The following is a 22,117-nucleotide window of genomic DNA, read 5'->3' on the forward strand; positions in this document are numbered from 1 at the left end:
AGAGATGGAGGTAGCGATGTCCATGAGGCAGTCCAGCACTCAAGAGAGAGGACTGGGTTGGACAGACATGCTGAGAAGTCATTAGGATATAGATGGAGGTTAAAGGTATGGAAGTGGATGAGATTACCCAGCAGGAGTGTACAGAGTGAGAAGAGAAGTGGAGGAGAAAGGTTGAGAAAGAGCAGGAAGGGGCAGGGAAGGAGCAGGAAGGAGCAGGAAGGGGAAATGGAAGGGGAAGGCAGTGTAAGGGAAGGCAGTGTAAGGCAAGGCAGAGGGCTGAGGGCAAAGCCCTGTGAGCACCAGCATATCAGAGATAGGCAGAGGGAAAGGAGCCTATGAGAGAGACAGAGAAGGTCAGAGGGCTATGTAATCACTCAGAGGCTAGAAAAAGAAACATATCCAGGAAGAAAATTCATAGTATCTAAAGATGTGGAGTTCACATAAAATAAAAACTAAGAAGCAGCCATGTTTTTTAGGAAGTCAGAGGACATTGGTAACCTCAACAACAGCAGGCTCGATGGAGAGACGGAGGCAGACACAAGATTTTAGGAAGTATAGTCGTGAAGTGGACAGTGAGGAAGTGAGGACATTGAATGCAGCCATTTTATCCAAGAAAAAGAGACAGAAGTGGCTGAGGAGGCATATAGGCCATGGATTTTTTTTGTTGGTTGGTTGGTTGGTTGGTTCTTTTGCTTTTTATTTAGTGTTTTTTAAATGAGCAACTTGAGTACATTTAAATGCTGATGAGAGAGTTGTTTATAGAGAGAATAATATTACTTACAGGAGTTTTGAGGAAAGGTGGGAGAGCATGCTTAGGTGAAGCCACTAGCCATACCCAGTAGAAGGTATTCCTTCTGATAACTGGGAGACGAAAGGAGGAATAAGAATAAGGACATGGCAGGTTTGTGGGTGGGTGGGTAGGCAGACAGGATTTTGAAGGAATCCCCACATGATGGCATCTGATTGTTTTCTGTGACACAGGAAACACATTCATTTTCAGAGAATAAAGAGGGAGGTGACAGAGTAGGAGGTGTGAGAACAGTGGAAAAACTTTGAAATGTTTGTGAATTGCGAAATACATCACCGGGAACCCACAGAAGTTTTCTCAAGCAGCCTTAGGGTCCACCGGACGTAGGGGAAATTGGATATGTAGGGGCATCAATGTGCTGGATTCGGTGAGGTTCTCCAGAGGAGCTCAGCAGCCTAGAATAACAAGATGGTGGGTTCCACAACTGATCCAGGCAGGACTGACTGAAATAAAAATGGGCAACCCCTGGTTCAAAAACGATTAAGAATTTCAAGATGGCAACAGCAGAGCATTAAACTAAGCCTAGCACCCCTCTGTGTATGGACCCTGTGTGTCTGCACAGGTTGCATGCCCGTGAAGCCAATCTTGGATCCAAGCTGAGGGTTTTGCCAGACAGGATGGATGAATGGATAAAAATATGAATCACGTGATGGTCCAAGCAGGGTAGAGAAATGGGGATATTGTAAAGAAGAGATGAGAATGAAACGAGAATATTTTACACATAAGTGAAATAAATGTAAGCAATAAAATGTGGCAGTTAGCCCACTTATTTACTTCTTTATTTGCGATAAAACAGTTAACTCTAGCTTTTAATTTCAATGATTCTTTATATTTCTATAGCTATCAAATTTAGTTGAAGTTCTAGTTTGCACAGATCTTCTTAAGGGAGTTTTGCTTTACAGATTTTTTGAAGGGAGTTCAATGTTTAAATGAGAAAGAAAACTTGTATCAACTAGTGTACTTTTTGTGTTGTTTTGTTTACTGGGGTAGACAGGCTCAGACAAATATTTCAATGCAGAATGTTGTGTGCTATGGGAAAGCTTTAAGTGCATGATTTAAAGTGGTGACCGAGGACAAAGCATCTTCTGCGCTTGGTAGTGCCAGGGAGTTGAGCCTTTGTCTGGGTCTTGACACAGGAGTACAAATTTGCCAGGTCAAAAGAAAATTAAGAGGATATCCAGGCTGAGGAAACAGTTATGCAGAGGTTCAGATGTTAGAAACGACATTGTGCTTTCACTACATCATAAAGAGTTGAGTCTGGAAAATGCTAAAGCATGGGGCCTAAAAGGAAGGAAGACTTCAGTTGCTCTTGAACTTGGAGCCACCAAAAGGCTTTATAAATGATAGAATGCTACAATCAGATTGGAACTGTGGAAATATCACTCTGTATAGAAAGGATCAGATTGGAATAAGGCACAAGATCAGGAAAATGCTGCTTCAGCATTTCAACTTAAAAACACCCTTAATTGTATAATTAGTCTACACTTCCCTGAAGCCCCTCCCTAGAGGCATAGATCATTATTACTATTTTAGTTTGCCTTTTTGTAATTTTGCTAGAACTAGCTTTCCAAATCTGGGATGTATATTATAAACTTAGCAAAGCTTGTCTTAAGTGTGAATATAAAAGTGGCTTTCTGGTTTGAATTCTTTGCAGTAACAAAGGTGTCTTATCATTGCTGTAACAAATCACTACAAACTTAATGGCTTAAAACAGGAAAAACTTATTATCTACAGTTCTATAGGTCAGAAATCCAAAATGGGCCTCACTAGGTTAAAATCAAGGTATTGGCAGGACTGCATTGCTTCTGGAGGGTTGTCACGGGGGTTCAAGGGATTGGGGGCCATATCAAAGAAAAAGATATGACCACGCAGGCAGTAATACACAACAAAGTTTATTGGGTGGCACTTGGACAGGGTTGCGTGAAAAGGTGGCTCCTCACAGCATGAAATGATCCAGAGGCTTGGAGAGAGGGGCCACCATACAGAGAGGAGAGGACAAGGGGACTCCCAGTGGGGAGGTGAATTAGAGGGGGCTCACCTGTCTAGGTGATGTTGCTCAGTTGCACAGTGGGGGAGCCTCTGGGTCAGAGAGCTTCAAAGAGCAGCAGTGCCATGGGGCCTTATAAGTGCAAGGCTCTATCTTATCAATGGCCAGCAGATGCTAGGCATGGTTTCATGGGCTATGCAAAGCAGTCAGGCTCTAGATGGCTAAAAATCTGCTCGTTTAGGCTATTTTTAAAATAATGGAATGTGTAAAATTTGAGTTTGGTGCCAGCAAGCTTTTGAGATAACAGGTCTCAAACTGTAGTGGGGAAATAAACAACCAAGGGGACAACACTCAGAGGCCATCTTTGGCTCATTTATATAACAGTGTTGTAGGGGAGAATCTGATTTCTTGACTTTTCCAACTTCTAGAGGCTACTTACATTCCTTGGCTCATAGTCCCCTTTCTCCAAAGGGGAAAGTTGTTCAAAGCCATAACATTGCATTTCTCTGACCCTTCTTCCATTGCCATGTCTACCTCTGACCACAGTTGAGAAAGGTTCTCCATTTGTAAGAGTTATGTGATTAAATTGTGGCCACCTAGATCATCTAGGGCCCTCTTCCCATCCTTAGTTTCTTAATCACATCCGCAAAGCCCCTCTGCTTTGTAGGATAACATATTCACAGGTTCCAAGGATTAGGACACAGACATCTTTGGTAGGCATTATCCTGCCTACCACAAAGAGCAATGGTTTCCACTGCAACTCTGAGAGCATCCGTTGGGCACTGTAGCATGCTCCATGCACACTCAGGGCAGTCCAGAAGTGCCAGGAGGTGAATGCTAAAGGAGTGGCCCTCAACCACTAAGAACTGGGAGTTGGTGGCCAAATACCAAGCTTCCTCAACCCTTGGTAAGTCAAGTCTCAGTCTCTCAGAGGTTTGAGCCCCATTTGGCAACCATGGTCACCTGCTGATTATTCACACATCCTTTACTGACTTTTCTCCTTTCCTTGTCCTACTTCCCCACTCCCTCACCACACTTCTGTTGTTGCCTCCCAAGTAAACCTCTTGCATGCAATCCCTCATCTCACGGTTGCTTTGGAGAGAACAAAAACAAACTAAGGTGCAATGCCTCCTAGGCCAAGGACCTCATGAGAATCACAACCCACTGAACCCCATCCTCGGCCTCCCCACTAAACACCAAACAGATTCTAGAGGACTTTCTGTGCCTACGGTGTGGAAACAGAGGGAATCTAGGAGCAGCAAGTGGCAAACAATGGGAGTCAAACAATGGTTTATTCAAATGACAGATAAACAACTACATTATCTTTATTGTACCTTACAGTTGGCATTGCTAAAATATTTCTGTGCTGCTGAGCTTCTAAAACAGGTTTCATAACACAATTCTATTGCTTTATGTCCCTGAAATCAAGCCTGTGCCTTCAGCTCTGCTAGTGTTTCATAAAGGCTATGATGGTAGATACCTTGAACCTTCTTTCACTATCTAGCTCTTAATTGGTGTAAGATTCTTTTTTTCCACTTTAAAATCCAGATCCCGCACAATGGTATAAGATTCTTGGTGGCAACTTGAGCTGTAGTTATTTCAGCATAACTGGACTTTCATAAAAAGATCGAGCTAAATGACAGAAAAGTCTGGTGCTTCCTTGGCATTACATCAGAGAGATGTGGGTTTGCCTAATCATAGTAGTAATTTGTCTCTATCACTGTTATTAACAAGCTGATTTGGGGACAATATGTTTAAATGGAGTTATTTCCCACCTGATTGATGAGGCAGCATCAGACGCAAGTATAACCGTTTATAAAATAAATGACCTTGGCTCTGTGCAGGAGCGGGTAAAAGGAAACGACCCCTGCCTTCTTAGTTTTCATTCTAAGCTGCTCTTAGTTTTCATTCTAAGCTGCTAGACAGTCCTAGATTTCATTTCTTCAACAAATATTTTTTGAATGCTTGCCTTGTACAGTGTTTTGTTTTAGATAAGGGGCAGATAAAAAACAAAAACTGCTTGAAACCTGTTTTCACAAAATTTTAGAGGTCAATATCAGAAAAAAAGTACAAAAATGTTCTAATATGAGGTAGAGAATTTTAAGAACCATAAAAGAGTTACAGTTGGAGCTGTGGCAATTCCCAGGAAGGGAGAGTATAGTGTACTTCCAGCTCTTAAGGAGGGGGGAGATTCTCAAGAAAGAAGCAGCATTTGTAAAGTTCATTTTATCTTAGAATGTTAACTGTAAGTTATTCTAAACTCATCTTGTTATTGTCAGTAAATGAAACAGAGATTAAATAATTAAATAGGTAATGAAAACTACACTCTTTAAGGTGGCATTTAATGCTCATTAGAAAGTAGCCTTATCCTGCCTTGCTGATACACATTTACGTCAGATGAACCTGGAGAGCTTCCCACTCCAAGACCTTCAAGGGGAAAGTGAGAGTCAGTCACACGGAAGCTTTGTTTGATCTAAGGCAGTGGTTCTCAACCAGGAGCTATTTTTCCCTACCCCAGGGGACATTTGGCAATGTATGGAGGCGTTTTGAGTTTTCACAACTTGGGGTTGGGGACTGTGTGTGTTGCTGAACTCTAATGAGTGAGACCAGGGATGCTGCTAAACATCCTACAGTGCACAGGATGGTGCCCATAGCAAAGAATCATCTGACCCGAATATGGATAGTGTCAAGTTTGAAAAACCCTAATCTAAGGGACAGAAGCATGCTGTGCCCACAGAGGACTGAGGTTTAGCTTCATGAGTGCAATCTGCTTATGAATAAAGATGTCACTCTTGTCAGGAGTAATTAATTAGAGCTAGTATAACCCAGTTGACAAAACAGTCAGAAAAACCTTTCATTAAGAATTTCCTCTTTTGTAAGTGAACTCTTTTACTCTACATAAAGTTCTTTTTATTTACATCATATAGCAAATCAGGGATCCAAAATATGGTTCTTTGTACTGGTAATGAACAGGGGCATGAATTTTGTTGGGTGTATGATTTAATTGCTTTTCAAAATGTTGACATGTTGACATGGGTGTAAAAACATCAGGAGGTTAAGTTATTAAATGCCTCCACTTCATTCCACTCTATCTGCTGCTGCTAGGATTTGTTCAAGAGCAACAGAAGTCATACCAGAAATGAGCTCTGGTATTTTCTAGAAACAAGGTAACCCATTACAGCACGGTTCTCAATCCTGGTTACACACTAGAGACACCTGGGAGCTTTTTAAAATCTAAATGCCCAGACCCCACCTCAGACCATTAAATCAGAATATTTAGGTGTAGAGCCCAGACATCTTGGTTTTATAAGGCTTCCCAGGTGGTTGCAATGTGAAGCCAAGTTTGAGAACCTTGCTTCTTTAAATGTCATCTGTTGACCAGCAGCATCAGCATCACCTACAGCTTGCTAGAAATGCAGCCTCTCAGGCCCTACCCCACACCTGTGGAATCAAAACATGCTTTATAACAGGATTCTCAGGAGATTCACTAGCACATTAAAGCTTGAGAAGTGCTGCTCTAGAATATATTGCAGAGAGTCCACTTTTAAACTGTATGCATGTTGCAATATGCAGTCTAAAACAAGGCATACTATTAAGACATGGTAAAAAGCTCCAAAGCTTTAAATAGAATTATTTTCACTTGGTAAGAAATGTTAAGTTTATTACTATGGCTGCTTGTGTTTTGCACTAAATTTTATTTATTTTTAATTGTGAAAGATTTCAATCATATAGAGTAATTTAACCCTATGTTGCCTGTTGTTTTGTTTCTCTCAAGAAGAGTAATCACTAAGTAGCCTAGGATTATCTTTCTGGTATCACGAGCCAAATGGGAACCCCATGAAAGACCTTTTCCTATAACTGAGAAGGTTCCTTCTCAGCTCTGTGTTCACATACACAAGGAGGAAATGATCTGAAATGGCATGCAACAGGATCCATGATAGAGTGAGGAGCTTCACCTTTGTTAACAAGATTGAACTGTGCACACATGCATTGTAGTAAAACAATAATTCTAAATAGTCATACAACTTCATTCTGGAAAGCACAAAATGCTTCAAATTATGGTAGTTTGGCAGTGATATCTCCACAGGGAGTTTATAAGGTTTGCTGAATGTCGTACAGCCAATTCCTGACTGCCAGACCTGAGATGCCTTAATTCAACACAGAATCATTGAATGTTCTTTCACACTTCCTGTCTTTTAGGACAGATTGATGAAAATAAAACTTACAAAAATACCTGTCTTAAAGTCAGCCTTCTTCATCCCAGCCAAGTACCCTATCCTGTCAATATGTTTCATTACAGCACCATTTCCTGGAATTACTGCCATTGAATTCCTGTCCTCTTAATAATATATACTTTTTCTCTCCAAAACATGCAAAAAAGAATATGAGAGAGAAGCATGACATAGTGACATAAGCTTAGGGCCAGGAGTCCAGCTGGCTGAATCTAAATCCTGGCTGGTGCTTTATTTGCTGGGTGATTAGAATCATGGCCTAACCACTCTGGGTCTTAGTTTCTTCATCTGTAGAAAGAGTCTAATAAAGTCCTTTCTCATGGGCTGCTGTTAGGAGCAAGCAAGATTATGCACGTGAAGAACAGTGCCTTGCATACAGCCAATACTTATGAAGTATTTCCTTTCTCTTCCTTTCGCTTGCTTTTTGACATGAGAATATTGCATGATACTGAGTTTGGAGTATGAATCCCTTCACCCTGGTAGTGAGCTTAGAACCTGATAGGTAGTTTTTTAACCCACACCCCGCCCTCCACCCTCCACCCTCTAAAAAAACCAAAAAACAACAACAACAACAAAGAAAATGTCATGGTATATCCTGCTTTGTAAAAGTAAATACTACTTTATGAAACTTTTGTTGCCATTAGATATATTAATGTGTGTGGAAGTGTGTGTATGTGTGTCCGGGTTAGTAATGGAAAATATGTTTTCCTACTTTGAGTGACAGCAAAAAAGGTGTGTGTGTGTGTGTGAGTGTGCACGCGTGCGTGTTGCATGCACTGTTAGATGACAGTCTTTATTTTTTTTCTAGCTTTTTTTAAGGTATAATTGACAATTAGAAATCATATATATTTAAGGTATACGACGATGATTTGATATATGTATACACTGTGAAATAATCACCATGATTAAACTAATTAACATGTCCATCATCTCACATAGTTACCAGTTTCTTTTTTTTTCCTTCCTTTCTACCTTCTTTCCTTCCCCCCCTCCCTTTCTTTCTTTCTTTCATGAGAACACTAAAGATCTACCCCCTTAGCAAATTTCAAGTATACAATACAGTATTGTTAACTATAGTCACATTGTTGTACATTAGATCTCCAGAGCTTATTCATCTGGCAGAACTGAAACTTTGTATCTCTTGACCAACATCTTCCCGTTTCCCCTCACTCTATCCCTTGGCAACCACCATTCTACTCTCTGCTTCTGTGAGTTTGATTATTTTGGATTCCACATATAAGTGAGAACCTGCAGTATTTCACAGCAAAAAGTTTTGAAAGCCAGTGCTCTCAGGGTGGATCAGGCCAGGTAAACAAATTCACCTGACCATGTCAGGCTTAAACCTTCTCACATACCCTCAAGAGGCAGTCACAGACACAGTAGGAGGGGTCATTTGGTTGCCATGATGACATGGACGGGAGGTATATGTTGCACTAACTATATTGCACCTCACTGACACTTGCTAAGCCCTTGCTTCTGTTTGGCCAGCCCACACTCACACGCCACCTGAGTATTATGATGCCCATGACCCAGTGGGCTCATCACTCCGTGACCTGCCTTCGGAGTTCAAGCTGTGTCATCCTCAGCTGGACACAACATCTACCCAATTATACAGCACACAGCTGGGGGAAAAGAGAAACATCAGGCCAGGCACAGTGGCTCACGCCTGTAATCCCAGCACTTTGGGAGGCCGAGGTGGGCAGATGGCCTGAGGTCAGGAGTTTGAGACCAGCCTGACCAACATGGAGAAACCCCGTCTCTACTAAAAATACAAAATTAGCCGGGCACGGTGGTTCACGCCTGTAATCCCAGCTACTCGGGAGGCTGAGGCAGGAGAATCACTTGAACTTGGGAGGTGGAGGTTGCAGTGAGCCGAGATCGCACCATTGCACTCTAGCCTGGGCAACAAGAGAGAAACTCCGTCTCCACACAAAAAGAAAAAAAAAAGAGAGAGAGAGAGAGACAGCAACTCAGGAGTTAAGTCCATTTTCTATGAAAATATATCCTCTTAGAACCATATCAGGTTTTCCTTTTTGCCTCTGATTATAACTATTGTATTGACATCTTTGAAAAGGAAAGGGAGAGCTGGGCCCAGTGGTGCATGCCTGTAATCCCAGCTACTTGAGTGGCTGAGATGGGAGGATCACGTAGACCAGCAGTTCAGGGCTGCAGTGAGCTATGATCGCAGCACTGCACTGCAGCCCGGACAACAGAGCAAGACCCTGTCTCTTAAAAAAGGAGCGGCAAAGGGCTACAAACTCCCCATCATGTGCCAAATACTGTGTTACATACCTTCATGCACACTTTCTTAACTAGAAACTCAGTTGGTCAACAATTAGATCAACAGATACTGGCATTATTTTCCCATAGTGACCAATCTGTCTTCTGTGTTTACTTCAATCAATCTTCCCTCTGGGCCTATAGACAAGTTTTCTCTCTGAAATATTAAATCTGGTAACCGTAATAATGAAGCAGAGAAAAGGGGAACTCTTGGAAATGCACTACAGATACTCCACCAAACAAACTCTCATTTTATCCATAATTTTCCATTTTCTTTTTCCATTTTTTTCCAGCAAGAGTTGCGTATAAGCTATAAGCGACAGTGAACAAACAAATGGTTGCAGGGAAAGCATAAGGGAGCTAGGACAGAGATGATCTGCAAAGCTAAATCATAAGCCAGAATAATGGAGCATAGACTGTGTTTCTGGTTCACTCTGCTGCTTTGATCTGCAGTCCAATGCTCTACCTCTGAGCTGTACCCCCTCCTTACTCTGCTGCTTTGAATGTCCTTGAGAGAAGCAATAGGAAAGTGCCTCCTGATGGTTTACAGTGTTCACCTGCTTCAGTAACTGCTAATTTTAAAACAGAACCTACAGTCCATATTCATTAAAGAAGAGCTAGCTTACCAACATCATTCAAATTCAGGAGATAAGATTGGCCAGAGAAAGCAGGTTTATAGTTTTTCACCTGGAGAAACACATTTGTTCTGCAGCTGTGGAAAGCAATGACGTGATGGCCCACAGATGTCTCTCTCCTCAGGACATGCCTCACTGCCCCTCTGCTAGAAACCTCCTAACACTTCTCCAAGTCACACCTGGGCGATTTCATCATGAACCTAATCTGTCTCTTCTAAGTTGGTGGGAAGACATCGAGGGCCAGACCAAATATAGATCTGATCCTAGTGATTGCGTTCTCAGTTCTTGAGTTTACTGAGCCCCCTGCAGAAACAAACAACTCACCAAACTTCCACTGCAAACAGCATTGACTTTCATCCCTCTGAGCTACTTCCAGCAGAAATTGAGCAGTAACAGGGAAGAGAGGAAAGAAAGCAGTGGCTATCTGGAAGGTTGATATCATTGCTTGAAGCCTCTAGGCTATCAAAACAATATAATAAAGACAGGCCTCTGTGAACACCACGTGTCAGCCTCTAAAAGGACATAAATTCATTATTTACATAATGTGAGGTTACATGTTACTATATTAGGAGTTTTCTTATTCTATATTCTATATTAGAGTCATCTTCAAAATTATAACAGCAGCAAAGGGACTTGTTGCCTAATTAAAACCCTTAAAAATGATGAAATAAAATATTATGTAAGTCAAAGATAACTGAAAGAGGAAAATATGCCTGAACTGAACTGCTGTTACGGTTGATTATATTAGAACAGGGTTTCTCAAAACTAGACTAGAAACTTCTGAGAGATTATGGATGGCCATAGCAGGACACAGCTTATCAAATACATCTTTCCTGAACTTGGGTCGGCACCTTCAATGTGGTTTATCCTCTTAGACTTCTTAACTTAGCAGTTTTTATACACAGAGACTCCGTAAATAGAAGAGATATAAATTTTCACCTAGTCCCCTAACCCATTCAACATTTCCAACAAATGGCTGAATACTTGACTATTTCTAGCAATGGTGAGTTCATTACCTTCCAAGGTGGTATGTTCCATGTTCAGTCACAGAGTTGTTAAAAGTTCATCCTCATACAGAGTTGAATTCTGTCTCCCTGTAATATCAACCAATAGTCTCTGATTAGTTTCCTTGGAGCCATTAATACAAATATGAGTGAACTCAAAAGAGCCCTTCATTCTTTTGAAAATACTTGTCATATCAGCCAGGCTTATCTCTTCTCAAGGCCAGCCTTTGTTGTTCCTTCTATTCTTGTTCCTTCTATGCTTCCTCATGTGTTGTCACTTTCAGGAACATTCACCACCCTGGGAGGGTTCCCTTGCCCCCAAACTTATTCTCAATCTGTCCTGTTTGTATCTCATAATCCTACTCCTTTTTCTATCCAGTGACCCAGGGACAACTGTTTATAAATTGGAATATCAATGAGATTCTCTCTTTCAAGAATTCAAACAGAGGTTCTGATACTCTAATTAGATGATAGTGAGGACTTGAGTTGAACAGTTTCACATAGAGTTGAGGCTGGTGTGGCCTGACTGGAACATGCATGATTATGGGAACCTGGTAAGAGAAGAGCAGAAATTGGAGAGAGTATGAGCCCTGAGAAATTGAGAACAATCTCACTTCCTGACTTGGTCATTGGAGCTCCTGGGCTAGATAGCCCTGTGTATACCATCATGCTAACATTTATTGAGCATACACTATATACCAGGCATGTAAGCTTTTAATGTACATTTCTCTGAATCCTCTCAAAAAACCCTCTAAGGAAGGAGATATCATCCCTATTTTACTACAAGAGACTGAGGCATGTAGTAAGTGAGTTACCCTGTTCCCACAATGGTTAGTGGCAGAGCCAAGATTTGAAACCAGAATTTTGGCTCCAGAGCCCAGGCTTCTCATCTTTACAGGGCATTGCTTCCCTATCTTTGGAAACTTATGAGATTATCTTGCAATAATTTTCTTATAGTAATTCCTTAAAGACAGTCCCATTTATTTAAGCTACCATGAGTGAGTTTCTGTCCTTTGTAACAAATCTTCCGCGATTAAGATGCCAGATGGTTCAAAGATACCAACTAATGGCCAAATGGCACAGGCAGTGCATTTTGTCATGTTACTATAGAAAAAAAAATGCCATCTAGCTTTCCTTCAATTGCCTTGGCATAACATTACCTTTTCCATAGTATCTGGTGGTCTGTTCCTTTGCCAGAGCAGATATCACATTATATTATAGTCATTTGTCTATATCAGGGTTTCCCAACCTTAGCACTGTTGAGATTTGATGCTAGATAATTCAGGCTTTGTGGTGGGGGCTGTCTTGTGCATTGCAGGATGTTCAGCAGTATCCTGGCCTCTATCCACTAGATGCCAGTAAAACACCTTCTCCCAGTTGTGACAACCAAAATGTCTCCAGACATTGCCAAACATCCCCCAGGGGGCAAAATTGACCCTAGTTGAGAATCACTCGTCTACATGTTCTAGATCCCCTCCACTAATCACACACTGACTTCAAGTGCAGGATTTTGTCTTTATCCTTGTTTCTGTCCAACGCTTGGTACATTAAGATAATCACTCTTAATTGAAAAAAAAAAACTATAGTTACTTGCATTAAAATGGTGTTTTGTAGTAAAAAGTCTGGAGTAACTGTATACCTGTGTCCATCTGGGTATAGTCATGAAGACAAAGACATTAAGAGTAGTACCAAAATCAAGGGTTTAATATAGAAATTAGGCTTTATATGAATGTGGGGGAGCAACTGGGGAGATTAAGGTCTAAAAGGCAATAGTCAAAGGATGGGACTTAACATGAAGTTCTGAGTAGAAAACCAAGTGTTCACAGAAAAATCTGAGAAGTCACCAGGTCTAGGCACCAAAGTAAGATCATAAAGTGGGCGTCCACAGAAAGGTCTAGCCACTGTGTTTAACAAAGCAGCCTCTTCTGACCCCAGTGATTCCCAAAAGTAACAGCCTCTGCTTCCTTTCTACCTTCCAGATCTTCCAAGTTTCTCTTACTGAAAAATCCTAACCTGCAACCAATCCAGAAGAGAATTCTGGTAAATGTAGTTCTTCCCAGCCTTAGGCAGATGCCTAAGGAGTGGTGGTGCCAGATAAACAACAGATAATCCCATACAATAACCACTTTGGCACCAAGTGTGTGAATATATATAGAGAGAGAAGTTGAAGCACGATAAAGATCTAGAGAATTTGGCAGTCAGGATCATCCAAGTTAGTAAACAAGTAAATGCTTGATGTGATTTGTCACTGATGCTATTATTATTGTTTTGAGTTTAGTAGTGGGTTCATCCCCTAATCAGCTGACCCCTCCAGTCTCAACATTCACCTTGCACCCTGAACAGATGGCAAATGATATTAATAATCAAACAGCTCATACTCCAGATGGAAGATGTTCACCTTCATGCTGCTTAGAATTTTGTGTCTTTTGAGCACTCTAGCTAGAGCAGAATTGACAGAAAGTGCTGTGAAAGAATTTCCATATGCAAGGCATTGCTTCTCTTATGAGGAATTGAAATATCACAGCCATATTATCAATTTCTAAACTACTCTCTAAGGCTACAGATGACATTAAATGAAAACATTTCTGCTTGATAGATTTTGAACAGAAAGCCAAACAATTATTTTTAAACAATTACTTCTAGTCCATTTAAAATGTGGTGCTGTAGGTGAGGTATGATCCAAAGAAGAGTGAAATATATATTTCACTATAGAAAATTCTATTAAAAATATACATTGAAAAGACAAAGACTTCAGAGTTTGCAAGGCCCACAAAGCCTAAAAGGTTTACTATCTAGCCCTTTACAGAAAACGTTTGCTGACTCCTGGGCTAGAGAGAGAACAGCAGGAGTTAAGGTCTGAGAGGTAAAGGGGATGTTACAAGGACTTATGAGGAGAACCACTGGAGAGTTTTGAGCTGAAGATGACCTGATTTGACTGGAAATTTAACAGAATCCCTTTATTTGCTATGTTGAGAATAGACATTATTGTTGGGAGGACAGGTCTAGAAGCCAGCAGACCATGTAGATGACTACTGCAATAATTCTGGTGGGAATTATCCTGATGAGCCACCAAGGGGTGGCTCAGACCAGCATGTAGTGTTGGAGATGGCAAGAAGTTATTAGGTTCTGGTTTGAAGCTTGAACTGATTCTATTTCCTGGTTTGAAGCTTGAACTGATTCTATTTCCTGATACTAGATATATTGCATAGCCCCACATAGGTGTAGGGGAGGCTAGAATATTCAGACTTTCCACGTACACATTTATGACCAGCCAAAACAGGGGTTCTCAAGTAGGGTTGATTTACTCATCCAGGAGACACTTGGCAATGTCTTGAGACATTTTTGGTGTCACAGTTCAGGGGCGGGGTGCTACTGGCATCTAGTGGGTAAAGGCCATGTATGCTGCTAAACATCCTGAAATGCAAAGCTCAGTTCCCAAGAACAAATAATTATCTAGCCCCAAGTGTCAATATTCCTGCAGGTAAGCAACCTTGAACTAAAGAAAGATCCACCATTATGAGAAGAAATAAAGAATGGGTTTTGGTGGTAACTAGGAGTTGTATAGCCCAACTCAACTCCCTATGCCGCCACCCCAGCCATTTACAGGCTGTGGCAACATCAGTTGCAAGATTTCTGCTCATACCACAGCTGAGTTCTGTTTGTTCTCCCCTGCCCGTACGTTTTCCCCATTACTGGGGGTGAAGTCTGTCATGAATAAGAGGCCCTACTGGCATTTGTAAATGCAGAGGCTTATAAAAATAACATGTGTGATCAAGGCAATGAAGGTGATGTTGTATAATGATAGCTAAATGGTACACAGCACCACAGTGCAGGTATTAATTTGTTTTAAGAGATTTATGAAGAGAATATTCCATTAATTAGAATTTTAAGACTTAAAAACGGATGTTTGGTAATTACTATAGATTTACAGGGATTTTGCTTTCCTTGCTAAACCCAAATGAATAGAGTATTAGTTCAAATACCCTAATGTTATACAAATACTCCTTAGTCTTTTGCTATGGGTGTTAACTGATAAGATCGAAATTTATTTGGTAAAATATTTGAATATATCTAATACGTATTGACTTTTCATTTAACTAGCTTTATTATTTTGAATTGTAAACAGATACATAAATGAAAAAAGTCTTTATATTCTAAAATTTTTGTCTATTCCATTTGTTTTCCTTGCAAAGAAGTATGCACTTTCTTATAAGATTCTTAATAGGGTGAATCTAATTTTCACACTATGTGGCTGCTCACGAGCTTAATACTTGGCCAAAAAAATGGACAGTGTTTCAAAAATAGAATACCTCAGTTATTGAGTGACATTGTTAAGCTTAGGTTTGCCCTAATTTTATATAAATCCAATATGCAAAAATAAGCCATATGGTAAATAAGCAAGGAAATGACTTTTCAAGTTACAAAATACTTTTTTCATATTACCATTCACTTAAGCCTTTACTTTATACATATAAACATTCAATGTAGGAAGATTCAGCCAAGTATTATTCTAGGTACTGCGGATATCAAAATATGTCAGAATGGGCCCCTGCACTTGAAAGTTACATGAAAGAGGCAGACATGTAAATAGCTGAATTTAATATGATGCAGTAGATTCCATTATAGAGACATGTACTACAGGAGGTAAGGAGGAACCCATGGCTCAGGCTCAGGGGTCAAGAAAAGGCATTCTGAATGGAATAATGGCAGAGTAGAATCTTAAAAGACTTGAAGGAGTTTACCAGGTAAAAAGAGGTGAGGATTATTCTATATAAAGGGAAGCAGTTTATAATCAAAGGTCATGTAATCCTATGAGAGAAGTAGGTGTGAGGCAGGACATGGTGGTCCTTGAATGTCACACTAAAGGAGCTTGGGAGTGGTCATTAAGGAGATGAGAAACTGTTGAAAAGTATTAAGTCTTGAAATGGAAGCAATGGCCCAATGGCATCTATTCCACTAAAGTAGAAGGCAGGGATAGCTCCATAATCTGCGTAGTACGGTGCAAAATTAAAATGTAGGTCCCTTGTTGAAAAATTATTATGAATGTCAACATGGCTATAGCAGAGCATTAAGCCAAACACAGGACCCTTCTAAGCACTGGGCACTGTGTGACTGTATAGTATGCACACTCACGAAGCTGGCCCTGTCAGGTCTCAGGGCAGGGGTAGAAAGAAGACAATAAAACCCTCATTTGCATGTGTCTACTCCCTGGTTGGGAAGAAAAATCTTAAATATATCAACCAGCTAGAGATTAGTCTCAAGGCAACATACTAGCCAGCATTATAGTCCTATACCCACAAATTCAGAAAATGGCCAAATGTCCTATCTCTTCATTTTAAAGATGAGGAAATTGAAGAGCAAAAAAAAAAATTGAGGGACTGTCCCAAACTCACACTTCTAGGTTATAGTAAAGATGTGAATTCAACCAAAGCCTTTCAGATTCTAGCCCAGTGATTTCCTCTGTTCCTCTGCAATATCCAGTCTATTTAAAGTGAGTAGAACAGGATGGAAGTTCTTTGAGGGAAAAGATTGATCCAGAGGCTGCAGAAAGGACTACAATTGGTAAAGAGAGAGTTATCTGCCAGGAGACAACTGCTGTCCTCTCCCTTCCCCCAGGGAGCACGACTTTTCTGTGTCCTTACTTAGAATTAAGAGGATCACTACAAACACAATTATTGGGTAATGATTAGGAACCAGGCAATGTACTCTAGAGAATAGGGCTACAGAGTTAATTTTGACATGCTCCCAGGAGCTCACCCCTCTGGTGAGCAAAGATAATAGTGGAAATCAGCTATCAAAACCCAGAGTCCTTGGGCATCTATACTTTAATATGAATGGGAAGCAATATTAAAGAAAATAATAAAAAGAAAAATGGAAATTAATACCTAAAACCAATAGGTAACTAGAAAGTCTTTTTCAGAATAGGAGAATCATGGATGATTTGTACATCGCCTTGTATGTCTCAGCAGTGTTACCATCAATACCTTCACCAACTCTGGAGACTTCAGGCTAAACTGAACCCCAATAAACCTTTGTACATATCTCAAAAATATGCCTCCTATTATACTCCATTTCATTATTTATGCCCCCTTCAAAAAAAGCAACAACAAATCTGAGGTGTCCAAAGTTTAGAAGTAGATCTTAATTATGTGCTTCCAGAGCCAAGTCCAGTGCCTGCCCTATAATAGGAGCTTCTTTATTCAACATTACTGCCGATGGTCAATAAATTGAATGGATTGACAGATGAGATCAGTGTAACTGTGGGCACCCTCCAAGTGGAGGGCCTGGGTACAGAGAGAAGCTTTCAGTGCATCAGGGTGAGAGAAGCAGGGTCAGCCACATCCAAGAGATACTTCTGCCATTTCACTCTTCTTTTATCCTTCTGCCAATTTCTTCACTTAAGAAAGTAAAAAAAAAAAAAAAAAAAAAAAGTAGATATCAAGTCCTTTACCTGGGCTTAATTCTTATATATACTCCTACACACAGTTTTACCTCTCATTGATCATTTTAAATTGAAATAATTAAACTACCTTATAGGATACGGGCTCACTTTTCTAACCAGGTCAGGTTTTGATTGCATTCATTCACAATCTTTACCTATGCATAAGCCTGCTCTAATATTTATTTGTAGAGATCATCTTTCTTTTTTAAGTTTATTTTGTCATAGAGTTGTATATAGTTACGAGAACATTCAACTCTGTGGAATGCAGGTATTATAGAAAAGGTTAAGTATAAATCACTTTATATGGAGTACATCATGAATTAGGTGAGCTTGGATTTACTAGCAACTGGAAGATCCTTCTGTAAAGTAAAAAAAAAAAATCCATCAGTCAATAAACAAGGATTTATCAAGAATTTTTTGAGCACGCATTAGATTACTCAGTTATGAATCCAATTTCAAAGAAATCATCCACTGATTTATTGCTTTTATATGGTTCAGATACTTATTTTGAAAGGAAGCACACTTGTGTTTGGTTTTATAACAGAGGAGAGATAGGCTGATGAGTAAATGTGATTCTCTGAAATGGTACCCCTGAGAATGTCATCGGGTATGACATTGGTTTCCTGCTAATGTATCATTACTGAGATGAAGTCAAGATGTTTATTTTTCAAGCAGAAGTTACATTCTCTATCAATATGACATTACATTATAGTGCTGCTAGTTCTTCAGGGATATGATTCCTACAGTAGGGTGGATATTGGAGCCTTAGGCAGTGATACTGTATCTCAAGTGACTAAGATAAGATACAGGCAGCTAACTGCACAGAGAGCCACTAGCCAGTTTACCTAGCATGACTTGCAGAGCAGTTTTCACCAACACTGTACTTAGATTGGCATTTTTAGTCCTACTTTTAAATTTGAAAAGCCAACCAGTGGTCAATCAGGAACACATTCAATCCCATATATTTGTAATATTTATCTTACTTTACGCCAGGAATTCTAGGTTTAGATAACTAGCTGTTGAAAGTGTAATATTTGGCACAATGATGACTCAAATAGCCTGTTCCAGTTACTGTGCTGAATAAACCACTTCAAACTTATTGGCACAAAACAACCATCTTACTATGCTCAGGAATTTGTAAAAGGCAGAGTAGGAATGACTTGTCTCTACTACGTGATATCTGACATATTAGCTCGGACGATTCAAAGACACATGGTTATTTGACAGCTAGGAGTTAGTCATCTGTAGACTTGTTTGTTCACATGTCTGATGCCTAGGCTAGGAAAACTCTAAGACTAAGACTGCTCATCAGAGTGCCTACACATAGTCTTTCCATGTGGCTTGACTTCCTCACAGCATGGCAGCCTCAGGGTAGTTGGATTTTTTATATGGTGTCCCAAGACTCCAGGCCCAAGTGCACCAGTGAACATGGCAGGGCTGCACTGCCTTTTATGAACTAACATTGGAAGTCATACCGTGTCATCTTCACTGCATTCTATTACTTACAAGCAAACATAAGCCCGCCCAGATTCAAAGGGAGGGGACATAGACCCCTAACTCTCAGTAGGAAGAGCTTCAAAGTCACAATGAAGAAATCATGTGAACGGGACATATTGTTGTGGCCATCTTTGACAAATACATTTTGTCAAAGTCCACCCTCTTCCCACAACAATTCACATCCCTCCCACGTGCAAAATATGCTCACTCCCTTTTCCAAGACCTCCAATATTAAATGCACACCTACAGGAATAGTAAAATAGAAAGCTGTTTTTTGTTATTGGTGTTTTATTTTATTTTCTGGGTAAAGGGAAATAATTAATGACCTATAAAAGACTTCAATGGGTGAAACATTGATTACAGGTATTGAACTAAAATGTAGCTCAACCTGAAGAACAGGAGAAGATACTTTCAAACTCTTCATCCAATAAGGGATCAATATCAAAAATATACAAGGAGCTCAAACAACTCAACAGCAAAAAATCCAAATAATCCAATTTAAAAATGGAAAAAGTATCTGAATAGACATTTCTCAAAAGAAGACATACAAATGACCAACAAGTGTATGAAAGAATGCTGAACATCACTAGTCATCAGAAAAAAGCAAATCAAAATCACAATGAGATATCATCTCACCCCAGTTAGAATAGCTATTATCAAAAAGACAAAAAATAACAAATGCTAGCAAAAATACAGAAGAAAGGGAACTCTTATATACTGTTGGTGGGAATGTACATTAATACAGCCATTATGGAAAACAGTATAGCTCAAAAAGCTAAAAATAGAACTACCATATAATCCAGCAATCCCAATACTGGCTCTATATCCAAAGGAAAGGAAAACAGTATGTTAAAGAGATATCTGCACTCCCATATTTACTGCAGCACTATTTACAAAAGACAAGACATAAAATCAACACACATATCCATCAACAGATAAATGGATAAAGAAAATGTAGCGTTCATACATAATGGAGTACTATTCAGTCTTAAAAAATCAAATCCTGTCATTCATAGTAACATGGATGAGTCTGGAGGACATTATGTTAAGGGAAATAAGTCAGGCAGAAAAAGAGAAATACTACAATTTCTCATTTTTGGGAGCTGAAAAAGTAGATCTCATAAAGGTAGAGGGTAGAATGGTGGTTACCAGAGGAAGAGAAGGGTAGAAAGGAGTGAGGAATAGGGACAGTTTGATTAACAAATACAAAAGTACAGCTACATAAGAAGAACAAGTTTCAGTATTCTATAGCACTACAGTAAACAATAATTTATTGTATTTTTTTCAAAGAGCTAGAAAAGAGGATTTTGAATGTTATCAACACAACAAAGTGATTAAATTTTGAGGTGATTTATATACTAATTAACTTGATTTGATCATTACACATTGTATACGTGTATTGAAATACCATACTTACCTCATAAACATGTACAATTATGTGTCCATTAAAATATATTTAAAAATTTAAATGTAGCTCAAAACTCAGGATCTCATCATGTAAGTCAAATGAAGCATCTCAGGTTAAGCATTTTGGATACAGTTAAATATGAAAACCTGGGAACTAAAGAGACAAGGTATCTGCTCCACTTACTCAACAGACAATATGGAGATATACAGAGGATAACTGTTATAGACTCTCCCATTCAAAAATAGGGGGAACAAGAGGCACACAGCAGTCACTGGTTAACAGGAATTCTGAGACCTAGAAAGGTCCATGTTGGAAGATCCTTGTTTGGGGGATATAGTCCTTGGTTGTCCTCTCTAGTTTTTAGGTCTGCTCTCTGGACTCTTATTCTGCTATTTGAAACATCTTTCTTTTTCTATAAGAAGGGGCACTTGTTTGCAACTGAGTAACCTTTTTAGTCTATTTATTGTCTTTAAAAGATTAGGGGTCTAAAGACCTCCTTTCATTTTATACTATCTTTGTTGTTTTCAGTCCAAACATACAATTCCTTAAAAACTGTTGGGGGCAGGGCTGGGCATGGTTGCTCATGCCTGTCATTCCAGCATTTTGGGAGACCAAGATGGGAGGATTGCTTGAGTCCAGGAGTTTGGGACCAGCCTGGACAATATAGTGAGACCCCCACCTCTACAAAAAAGTTAGCCAGACATGGTGGCACATAACCCGTCCACCTTGGGAGGCTAAGGCAGGAGGATCACTTGAGTCTAGGTAGTCGAGGCTGCAGTGAGCTGTGATCATGGCACTGCACTTCCAGCCTTGGTGACAGAGTGTGACCCTGTCTCAAAAAAAAAATACTGTTGGGGCTTATATATAAATTTATAATCCACTTCATTAGACAAAAGCTATACTCACAAATATTTTCAGGATAAACCCTGTTTTAGTTAGACAGGAGGATTACGTTTTAGACATGTATTGCATAGCATGGTGACTATAGTTAATAATAATGTACATTTCAAAATTGCTAAAAGAATAGATTTTAAGTGTTCTCACCACAAAAAAATGATTAGTATGTGAAGTAATAGATATGTTAATTACCTTGAGTTAATCATTCCACAACAGAACACTACATTATACTCCATAAATATATACAATTATTATTTGTCAATTATAAGCCCTTGTTATCTTAGGCTCCCTGTGAGTATGCTGTGTGGCCCAACCCCCTTAATATTCGTAGAAGCTTATTGTTTAGAGGAGACAATCTGTAAGGCATGTTCTTATGATCCTTATAAGATCTATTGCCTGTCTGAAAGAGCTTATCAGGTACTGCTTTAGATATTTCTCAGGTTTTAACAAAGAATCGTACAGTCCCACCCTGTATATGGTTTTTTCCCCTGAGGCCTGTTCTGATTTGAGGACCCTTCGCAGGCTGAAAAGACTTATTCTGGATCCTTTACATTTCCTCCAACTTCTACTTGGGACACTTAATGGCCTATTCTTCAGTTCTTTGTCCTCTCTCAGTTTGGTATCAGCAGCTAAAAGCCAAGCAGTATCCTCAGTGCTCTATCTGGAAATCTCCTTAGGTAGATGATGAGGTTTATTAAGTATATTTTCTATTTTCCATGTTACCACAGGAAACAATGTTGGTAAACTTTTCCCCATCCTCCAGCTTTCAACAGCAATTGCCTTTCTTTCCTCCCAGCCTTCCAACAACCTCCTTAAGGGCCTTCCAGCTTCTGCCTGCTGCCTGGTCCCAAAGATAATGCCACAACATTTCAGTTTTTGATACAGCATCAATTATCTGTGTAGCTATCTGTTACTGCATAATAAATC

General features: G+C 39.7%; 2 protein-coding genes across 4 annotated transcripts in view; one reads left to right on the top strand and one right to left on the bottom strand.

Moving 5' to 3' along the window:
- Positions 1–22,117, top strand: part of GLRA2 (glycine receptor alpha 2) — a 299,238-nt gene that overhangs the window by 267,484 nt on the left and 9,637 nt on the right. The window lies entirely within an intron of this gene.
- FANCB (FA complementation group B) overlaps positions 1,633–22,117 on the bottom strand; it is a 183,068-nt gene continuing 162,583 nt past the window's right edge. The window contains 2 exon segments of the mRNA XM_063721230.1: positions 1,633–10,401; positions 10,959–11,036. The gene's annotated coding sequence lies outside the window, so the exon portion shown is untranslated.

Source organism: Pongo abelii, chromosome X, assembly GCF_028885655.2.
Source record: "Pongo abelii isolate AG06213 chromosome X, NHGRI_mPonAbe1-v2.0_pri, whole genome shotgun sequence".
Lineage (NCBI taxonomy): Eukaryota > Metazoa > Chordata > Mammalia > Primates > Hominidae > Pongo > Pongo abelii.